Here is an 8,210-nt window from a genome sequence, read left to right as displayed (position 1 = left end):
CTGGGACAAAAAGCGCCAGGACTGATGGGAGGAGCTGCCAGTTTGGGAGGCAAATCCAGGTGGGATCATTCAGCTCTGGAACCCCTGTGGTCTGTCCCTGGGAGCCTGGCTGTGCTCACACATTACAGTTTGGAAGCCAAGCTCTCACACTGCAGGTGGAAAAGGGGAAATCCATCAGCACCATGCTGCTCAGGGAGCTGGACGTGTCCTTGCTCAGGATTCCTGGGCATCAGCAGCTGCCTGGGGCAGCCTCCCTGAGCTGCTGGAGCTGCTCACAAGGGCACATTTCTGAGCCATTCGGTTTGTAACAGGCTGGACATGCCTTCAAACACAGCACAGGACTCTGTGAAATAATTTGACATCATTAGATGCCAAAGGACCTTTAAAAATCGAGTCTTCAAGGGAACACTTGCACTGATTGCAGCCCAGCATAAATCTGACCTTTTCTTACTCTTCATCCTCGAATTCTCCACTGAGGCTGCTCCTGCAGTGCTCAGGAGGTGTCTGCTCCTGTTTGAACTGTCTCCCAGACAAAAGCCCTTCAAAAGAAATTTTCCATGTTAATTGTGAGATGTTAAAACACTAAAAAAAAAAAAAAAAAAAAACAAAACAAAAAAAAAAAACCAAAAAAAACCCAAAAAAAAAAACTACTCGGGATGTAGATTTTCCAGCCAAGCCTGAAAGTCAGCTCCACTTGTCTCATTTCCAAAGGCAGCTCTGCAGTGCCAATCATCCAAAGATGTCAGCAAAATTCTCTGGATGCACAGAGCTGGTGAATGGATTCATGGGCAGCCTGCTGTAATGGCAACTTTGCAGGGGCTATCAAAACTCTTTAGACATCAAGCTGAAAAATGACAAAGCAGCTGAAAATAATGATTTGTGCTGTGAACCAGAGGCTGGCAGAGCCCAGGAGAAGGATGTGAGCCTGGAAAGAGATGTAGTTAACCCCAGATCTCTGTCAGACAGGTGCAGCTATGGGGGAGCCACAAATCACCACTGAAAATTGATTGTAGGCCTGGAATGATGTAAATCTTCCTCATTTCAATCTGCGTTGGGAGCTCCAGAGCTGAGGACACTTGGAAGAGGAGCAAAGCTGCCAAGTGGAGCTCAAACGGCAGCAAATGAGCCAGCTCAGGTGGGTGTAGAGTGCGCTGGACTCCTGGATGGTCCGTATGGAGGGAGGCGAGAGATCTCTGAAGTCAGGTCTTGGAATATCCAGTTTATTATAAAGGGCATGGATTTGGGGCCCTGCTTGGAGCTGCCGGCTGAAGCTTGTGGCAGGCCCCAAGGAGTGGGGGCAGGGAGAGATAGAGGGGGAGAGAGAGAGAGGGGGCAGGAGAGGACGCCAAGAGAGCGTCCAGTCCCCCGGGCACACCTTACCAGGGGCTTCAGAGTGGGTGCGGAACAAGACTGGGGCCAATGGGATCACAGATACCTGATGCTTCAGGGGAGGGTTACAGGTGTGGGATGAACCATACATTTTGGGGAGTGAGACAGAGCATTCCCTCTGACCCTTGGACCTGTCTGTAGGTAGAGGGCATTGTTTAATCAAAGTGGGGATTGCCTACAACTGGCTATGCTCTTGTTTTCTAGTTGTTCAGTAACCAAGATTTGGTGTCTTAAAGCTTGTTCTCATTTCAATCTCATTTATAGTTTCTGTATTTTCTAAATCTTTTTGCCAGGCAATCATATTTATAAGGTTTTCCTGATTCATCTTCCCCAACAGGTGGGAGCTGTCAGGTGGAGACAGCCCCAGCCAGGAGCATCCTGGCACATCCCAGCTGGGCTCTGGGGGAGCCTGGATGTGCTGGGAATGGGGGGAGCTGCAGGCTCAGGGCAGTGAGCCTTTGTTTGTGCTGGGAGCAGCAGCAATTCCTGCAGAAATCATGGATGTGCAAAGATGGGACTGCACCTCGTGTCCTTCACTTGTGCTGGGCACAGCATTTCCTGGGCTGTCTTTGCTCTGGGGCAGCCAAGGTCCTTTTTGTGCGCTGAGAACTGCCCTCACTCTGCCTTGGCTGAGGGTTTCAGGTGTTCCAGACCTGGGGGTTTTCCCTTTCCCAGTTATCCAGGATTGACCCCTCAGCTGTGGCAACACCTCATGGAAATTATGTGAAGCTGCCCTCACTGGGAATTTTGTCAAAATCCTGCAGCTCAAGTAAAACTTCACCTCAAGTTTCTAAATAGAAAACACAGGGAGATAAATCCCAGTGAAAGTTTCTGGGATTTCTGCTCCAGTCCTACTCTAAAAACAGAGTTTGCAATAGGTGCTCTGGGATAGCAAAAAAAAACCTGTGCTGGGTCACCTCTCCCTGTGTCCCTCTGTGTCCCCTGGGTGTGCTGGGACACCCAGGATTCTGAATTCCCCCCAACAGCTCTCAGGACTGGTTTACGAACTCAGAAAAAACAGCATTTTCAGCTGTCGGTTTGGGCCCACTGGCTGTAAATCCAGGCCCAGCCTCGCAGAGAGGAGATCCAAGCTTTGATAAGCTCTGATCTGCTTCAGAGTGAAACAGCAGAGAGGTTAAAGTGAAAAACCCGATAAGAAGAGAAAAATGGTCATGAGTTTTAAATCACTAAAGAGATTTTTAAGAGCAAGGAGGGAAGTGAGTGAGAAATAAACCACTGGTATTAAGGACAGGTTGTTCAATGAAGTTCCTCAGCCCTTTGGGGTGACACAATTTGGAGAGACCTAAGGATCTTACATTTAATGCTGCCTCCAAGCCCACCTGGAGCATCCTGCTGGGATGGGTTATCAGCGACACCACACGGACACAAGACAAGGATCAGAACAATGGCAGCACTTCCATAATAAATGTTCATCCCTTGCTCTGGGCCACTCCAGCCATGTGCTGCCAGCTCCACGTGTGAATCAGCTGCTCTCATGTATCACTGTGGTTGTTTTTAATGAAGGGATGGGATTATTGTCAGGTTAAGAATTATTTATTGTTCAGATAAATATTAGTCTTAGAGCTTGTGGGATTTTAGAGGAGTAAGTAGTTGGTTATATTACAAAGTAGTTACAGGTTTCTTCATTATAAGATAATATATAACTTTTTAACTCAATGAATGGATTGAACAACAAGGTTTGTTTTGCTTTTCTAACTTATTACTTTTAATTATTTCTGCTGCACTGTGGATACTTTTGCCTGATAGGCTTCTGTCTCACATGCACATGTATGCCTTTATTGTAACTTCTAAATTCTGAGTTAATTTATATTATTACATTACTATAAACCCTTCACCATCTTTCCAACACAGTTTCTCACTTATTAAAGGTATATTCTTACAATTATAGAAATATAAGTTTATGATTTTTTTTTGTTTAATGTCTGTGTATTTTATTTTTACATCCATCTAAGTTTCTTCTAAGGCTGTAGATTAAAGTTTTCAGTTAAGTTTCTGTTTTCCTGATTCTCGCACTCATGGGCAGCTGGGAGCTCAGGGATCCCCCCATTTGTACCTGTCTAAGACTGAGTGATTTATTAAAGAAATATGGATATTGATCTAGCACCGATATCCAACTGTGACGGACAAAAGCTCTCTAACAGTTTAAAGTTAGAAAGTGTATGTTTATTACGATGCCAGGCAGCGTGCAGGATAGCTCCCAAATACACACCGCGCCCCTCAGGTGATTACGGAGTCCTTTTATCCATACAAGTATTGAATACCCAAAATATGAATACATATTCATCATTTTGGTACATCCCATTCCTCGCTTTGTATGCTAATCATTTCAAATCTATTACGCATGCGTAGTTTGTTCCTTGAAATGGGTCAGTGGTCCCTTTCATGGGGAGGGGTCCCAAAATGAGGAAGTAGATTAAGTCTTCCTCATTCAGACCTTTCTACCTTTTCAATGCAAATATGACAAATGAACCTCGATAGAACTCCCATTCCCTGTCTTCAATTTGTTTCAGAACAGAGGAAGCCCACAGTTGTCTTATGTTCCTAAAAGCTATTTGTCAGGTTCTATATTCTTCATTACAAACCCAGCTAACTAAACATTGTGTTGACAAGTAATCAATTATTAGTTAACTACTAACTCTTAACTTCATCGAGGCCTACTCATTTATTTTAATTAACTCTAGTAAGGCTTGTATCTAACTAAAATCTTAGCTCCTCTAAAATCTCTAAATCCCTTAAAGTTTATGTTTCATGAGAAGCAGGATGTTTTCTAGAGCCATCTGTGTAGCAGTTGTCTTCTGGGCAGTTTTCCTTAGCTCCTGTTAATGGCCCATCAATGTTTCACCGCTGACTCAGAGATAACTCCCTCCAGGAGCCGTTTCTGTTTAATGGGTGATCAAGGACCCACCCTGACTCAGAATGACATCACTCACTGTGAGATGCTCCACCCAGGGGGCAGGAGATAAGCATTCCCACCTAGATATAGTCTGGGATTTTTGGACAGAAAGGCAGCCTTCCCACAGGTTCCCAAGAGGACACAGCTGGGGTTTCCTCTGGACAGCTACACCTTTTCTCCAGGATCACTGCTCCAACAGAACCACATCTGCCACTTCAGGAGGACTGCAGCCACTCCAATTTGGACGGCTACCAACATGCTGGCCAAAGGGGTGTCAGGGTATTCTGACTCTGTCAGTGGTCTTCCTTTTGTATTATTGCATGTATTTTGTTTCTTTTCCCTTTTCCCAGTAAATTGTATTTCTGACTTGGAGTCTCTCACTGGTTTTGCTTTCAAACCAGAACAGTCCCCCAAATGATTCATGTCTGGATCTGCACTGGGGGTGCCAGGAGGAGGTGATGAGGCTGAGCTCAGGTGTCACTGTCTGGGCACTGAGCTCCCAGGAACACAAGATGACAGCTCTGTGAGACACACAGCAGCTCCCAGGACTTCTGGAAGGAAAGGCAGGAAAAATCACATCAGAATAATCAACAGAACAGGTACAGGAGCAACTAAACAAACAAATGTGAGTGGGAATATGAACAGGGAATTGTTCTGAGTGACAAAATCCCCCTTTTCTTTTGGCAGTGCAGTGGGGGAGAAATTGCTCCTTGGCTGCCTGCACCCCGCTCTGCTGGCCCTGCAGAGCCCCTCAGTCCCCGACGGGAGAACACCAAAACACTGGGGATTCACCCTGGGGATTGATCCTGGAGGTTCACCCTGGAGACTCACCCTGGGGACTGACCCTGGGGATTCATCCCATTGAGCAGGTTTTGTGCCCTCAGGCTGCAATCTTGGTGTCACTGATCAGATCTTTTCCAGCAGCCTTGGGTTTTACCCTCCCTCACCCGAGTCATTCAGAGCAGCCAAGTGTCCGAGCTGATGAGAAAATAACGAGCAGCAAACGCCTGTGGGCAGATGTTTTTTCTGTTTTGGTGTCAGATTGGTCCTTTGACCGTCAAACCACCACTTAGAGCTGCCAGCCCGTGACAAATCAGCCGATGCCTGTGATCCACATGAAAGGACATCTCTGCCCCAGCTGGGACCAGCCCTGGCAGTGCCCTGGGCTCGCAGCTCCACATTGACAGCATTAATGTGATGCCATGGGCCCTGTCCCCATCCAGGGTCCTGGCCAGGCTGCAGTAAATCACTGCAGGTCCTGCCTGGCACATTCTGTGCCTGCAGGCTCCCAGGGACCTGACAGAACCAGGAACAAACCAGGCTGAGAATGTCTCCTGTGCCAGCCAGTGGCACTCGGTGACACAGGGACAGGGGACTGCAGTGCCTTTGAGAGGGTACAAATTGCCAGTTCCTGGGATTCAATAACTCCAATTCCTTCGTGCCACACAGGGGCTCATTACCGGGGCAGTGTCACTCTGGAGTCATCTCCTGGATCAGCCAAGCTTTGGCTGATGGATATTTGATTGCTCCGTGCTGATCAGCGCTGGAACAGTAATGAAATTGCTTTCATTTGCACCAGGAGGGGCTCAGGGTGTGAATTGTGCCAGGGTTCCAAGGAACCTTTTTTTCATTCTTCCCAGTAATTATGCCCAGGAGGGTGAAAAGCATTTGAATTGCATCAGACATGTGCCATTGCACATGACAATTCCTATTTTACACAGCAGCTCCCAACCCCTGCAGGAAAATAATGCTCAGTCTGTGTTTGTTTAAGTAGGGGAGACAACTGAAGGGCCCTAAAGGGAGTGAGATATGGAGTTTGGGGGTGAACTGTGAAGAGAGCTAGGATCTTCCTTCCCACTTCAGAATCTGGAGAGTGTCAGATTCAAACCTAGACCTGGGAAATGGGGTGTAAGCCTCAGTGCCCAGCAGGTGACAGGGACACTGCATCCAGCTGCAGTCACACCTGGGGGCAGTTCCCAGCCTCTCAGGGGAGTGATCTCTGCAATGAAGGATTTGCTGCTGGGACCAGGAGCTTCTGTGGTTTCACACACGTCCCAAGGGGGTTCTTCCGTGGGTCTTTGCTTTGGGGTTTGCTCTGTGCACACTGTGGTGCCCTGACAGGCCAGGAGCAAGGAATTCCTGTTGCTTTCCCCGGATTATCCTGCTTTTTGGGCTGGACTGCTGGAAGCAAGGAGCTCCTGCAGGAATTTGGGGGTGCAGGAATATCCCTGTCTGTGTAGGGCCATCTCCCTTTGAGGACTGGCCTGGCTGTGGGGGGTTTTCAGCCCATCCTACAGTCAGAAGAGCACATTTGGAGCTCTATCCTGACTGTGGGGTGACTTCAGCCTGTCTTGACAGCCAGAGCAGCACATTTTAATCCCTGTCCTGGCCATGGGATGATTTCAGCCCATCCTGACATAGCACATCCCCTTTGGAGCCTCTGGAAGACTTCTGTGGTCCCATTCTCCCTCTGGGAGAAAGAGAAATGGAAAATTACTGTAAGCAGTCACTGGGGGAAGGCCCATTTGTGCCAAAATGAGCTCCCTGGGTGCCCCTAGCTGGCCCTGGCTCGGGGACACTGTCCCTGTTCCCGTGGCTGGGATCTGTCCCCTCACTGCCCCAGCACAGCAGCTCCAGCCACATTCCCAGGGCACAAACAGCCCCACATTCCCAGGAGCTGCCTCGGGTCAGCCACTTTTAATGGGGCTCCTTTAGGGCTTTATTCTGCCTAATTCTGATTTTTCCCCTTGTCCTGCAGGACAGCAGAGGAATAACCCTCAGACTGATGAATCTTTCCCTTCCCTGCTCCCGACACTGTGCGTTTTAATCTCTGTTTCTGCGATGACAGTGAAACTTCCGGGGTTGTGTGTGCTCGGTGTCAGAGGAGAAGAAAGTGTTTTATCATTAGTGAGGTTGATTCTGTGCAATTAGAGGGGGAACAACCATTGTGTCAGGACAAATGGTGTAATTCCTGCTGCCTGAGCCGTGCCCCATCAGGAATCAGATCTTTTCCTCCCTAAAATCTCCCATCGTACAGAAATATAAAAGCCATGAAACCCATCAAACGCAGATTGGCAAATTTCACTGAATTTCCCCCTATTTCATAATCAAAAGTAATTGGAAATGCTACAGAGACTGTTAAAGTTAAATTTCCCTGGTGCTGAAGAGCACATCAAAGACCAGATGCTCAACACAGTGTCAGAAACAGTGAAAGTACCCTGTAAATCACTGCTAATATTCACATTTTGAGAAGGTGCTGTGGGGAGGAGGAGGGTGAATGTGGAATGTGACTCAGGGAGGGGACTTTAATGACATTTGTGATGGCACTCAGGACAAAGCTGAGACTTGAGCACTACCTAAACCAGGGGAAAACAAACAAGGAGCTGTGAAAATGGCTGGGGCCATGAACTTTTGGGGCAGCGGATGTGCATTTATTACGGAACTGGACTCCAGACCATTTTCAGAAGCTCCAAAAATGTGTAAAGTTGGGTTTTAACACTCCAAAAGCTGTGGAATAATCACAGTGATGGAATGAGCACGACTGGAAAAGTCACATCCCTTAGAAGTCACCACTCCCTGCCCCATTTCCAACAAGTGGTGGAGCAAATCCCTGATGCCCGGAAAACACAGTCATCCAAATCGTCCTCACTTTGCAGTCAGGAGGAGCCAGAGACAGGGCTGGGCCTTCCATGGAGAGCTGCAAACCCAAAAAGCAGAGTGGGATTTGTTCAGACCGTTCTAGAATAGGGATTCAACACATTTTGTGATGTTTTGGACTTGAAGTGAATATATAAAAGGTCTTCAAAGCAGTAATAAACTCAGTGTCACCTGGGTGGTCACCTGTCACAATAAATCCTTGGGAATTCTCATCTCCTGTAACAGAAACAAGGCCAGAGATGTTTGGTTC

At 47.5% G+C, this 8,210-nt stretch overlaps 1 long non-coding RNA gene across 1 annotated transcript; it reads left to right on the top strand.

Annotated features, from left to right (window-relative positions):
- The first annotated feature begins 5,680 nt into the window (after positions 1-5,680).
- On the top strand, positions 5,681-7,368 carry LOC137462430 (uncharacterized). The gene is made up of 2 exons (XR_010993691.1): positions 5,681-5,854; positions 7,062-7,368. It is a non-coding gene; the product is annotated as an uncharacterized lncRNA (long non-coding RNA).
- Positions 7,369-8,210: the final 842 nt, after the last annotated feature.

This window comes from Anomalospiza imberbis, chromosome 25 (genome assembly GCF_031753505.1).
Source record: "Anomalospiza imberbis isolate Cuckoo-Finch-1a 21T00152 chromosome 25, ASM3175350v1, whole genome shotgun sequence".
Lineage (NCBI taxonomy): Eukaryota > Metazoa > Chordata > Aves > Passeriformes > Viduidae > Anomalospiza > Anomalospiza imberbis.
Note: the sequence above shows the minus strand (reverse complement) of the source record. Positions and strands in the feature narration are given on the sequence as shown.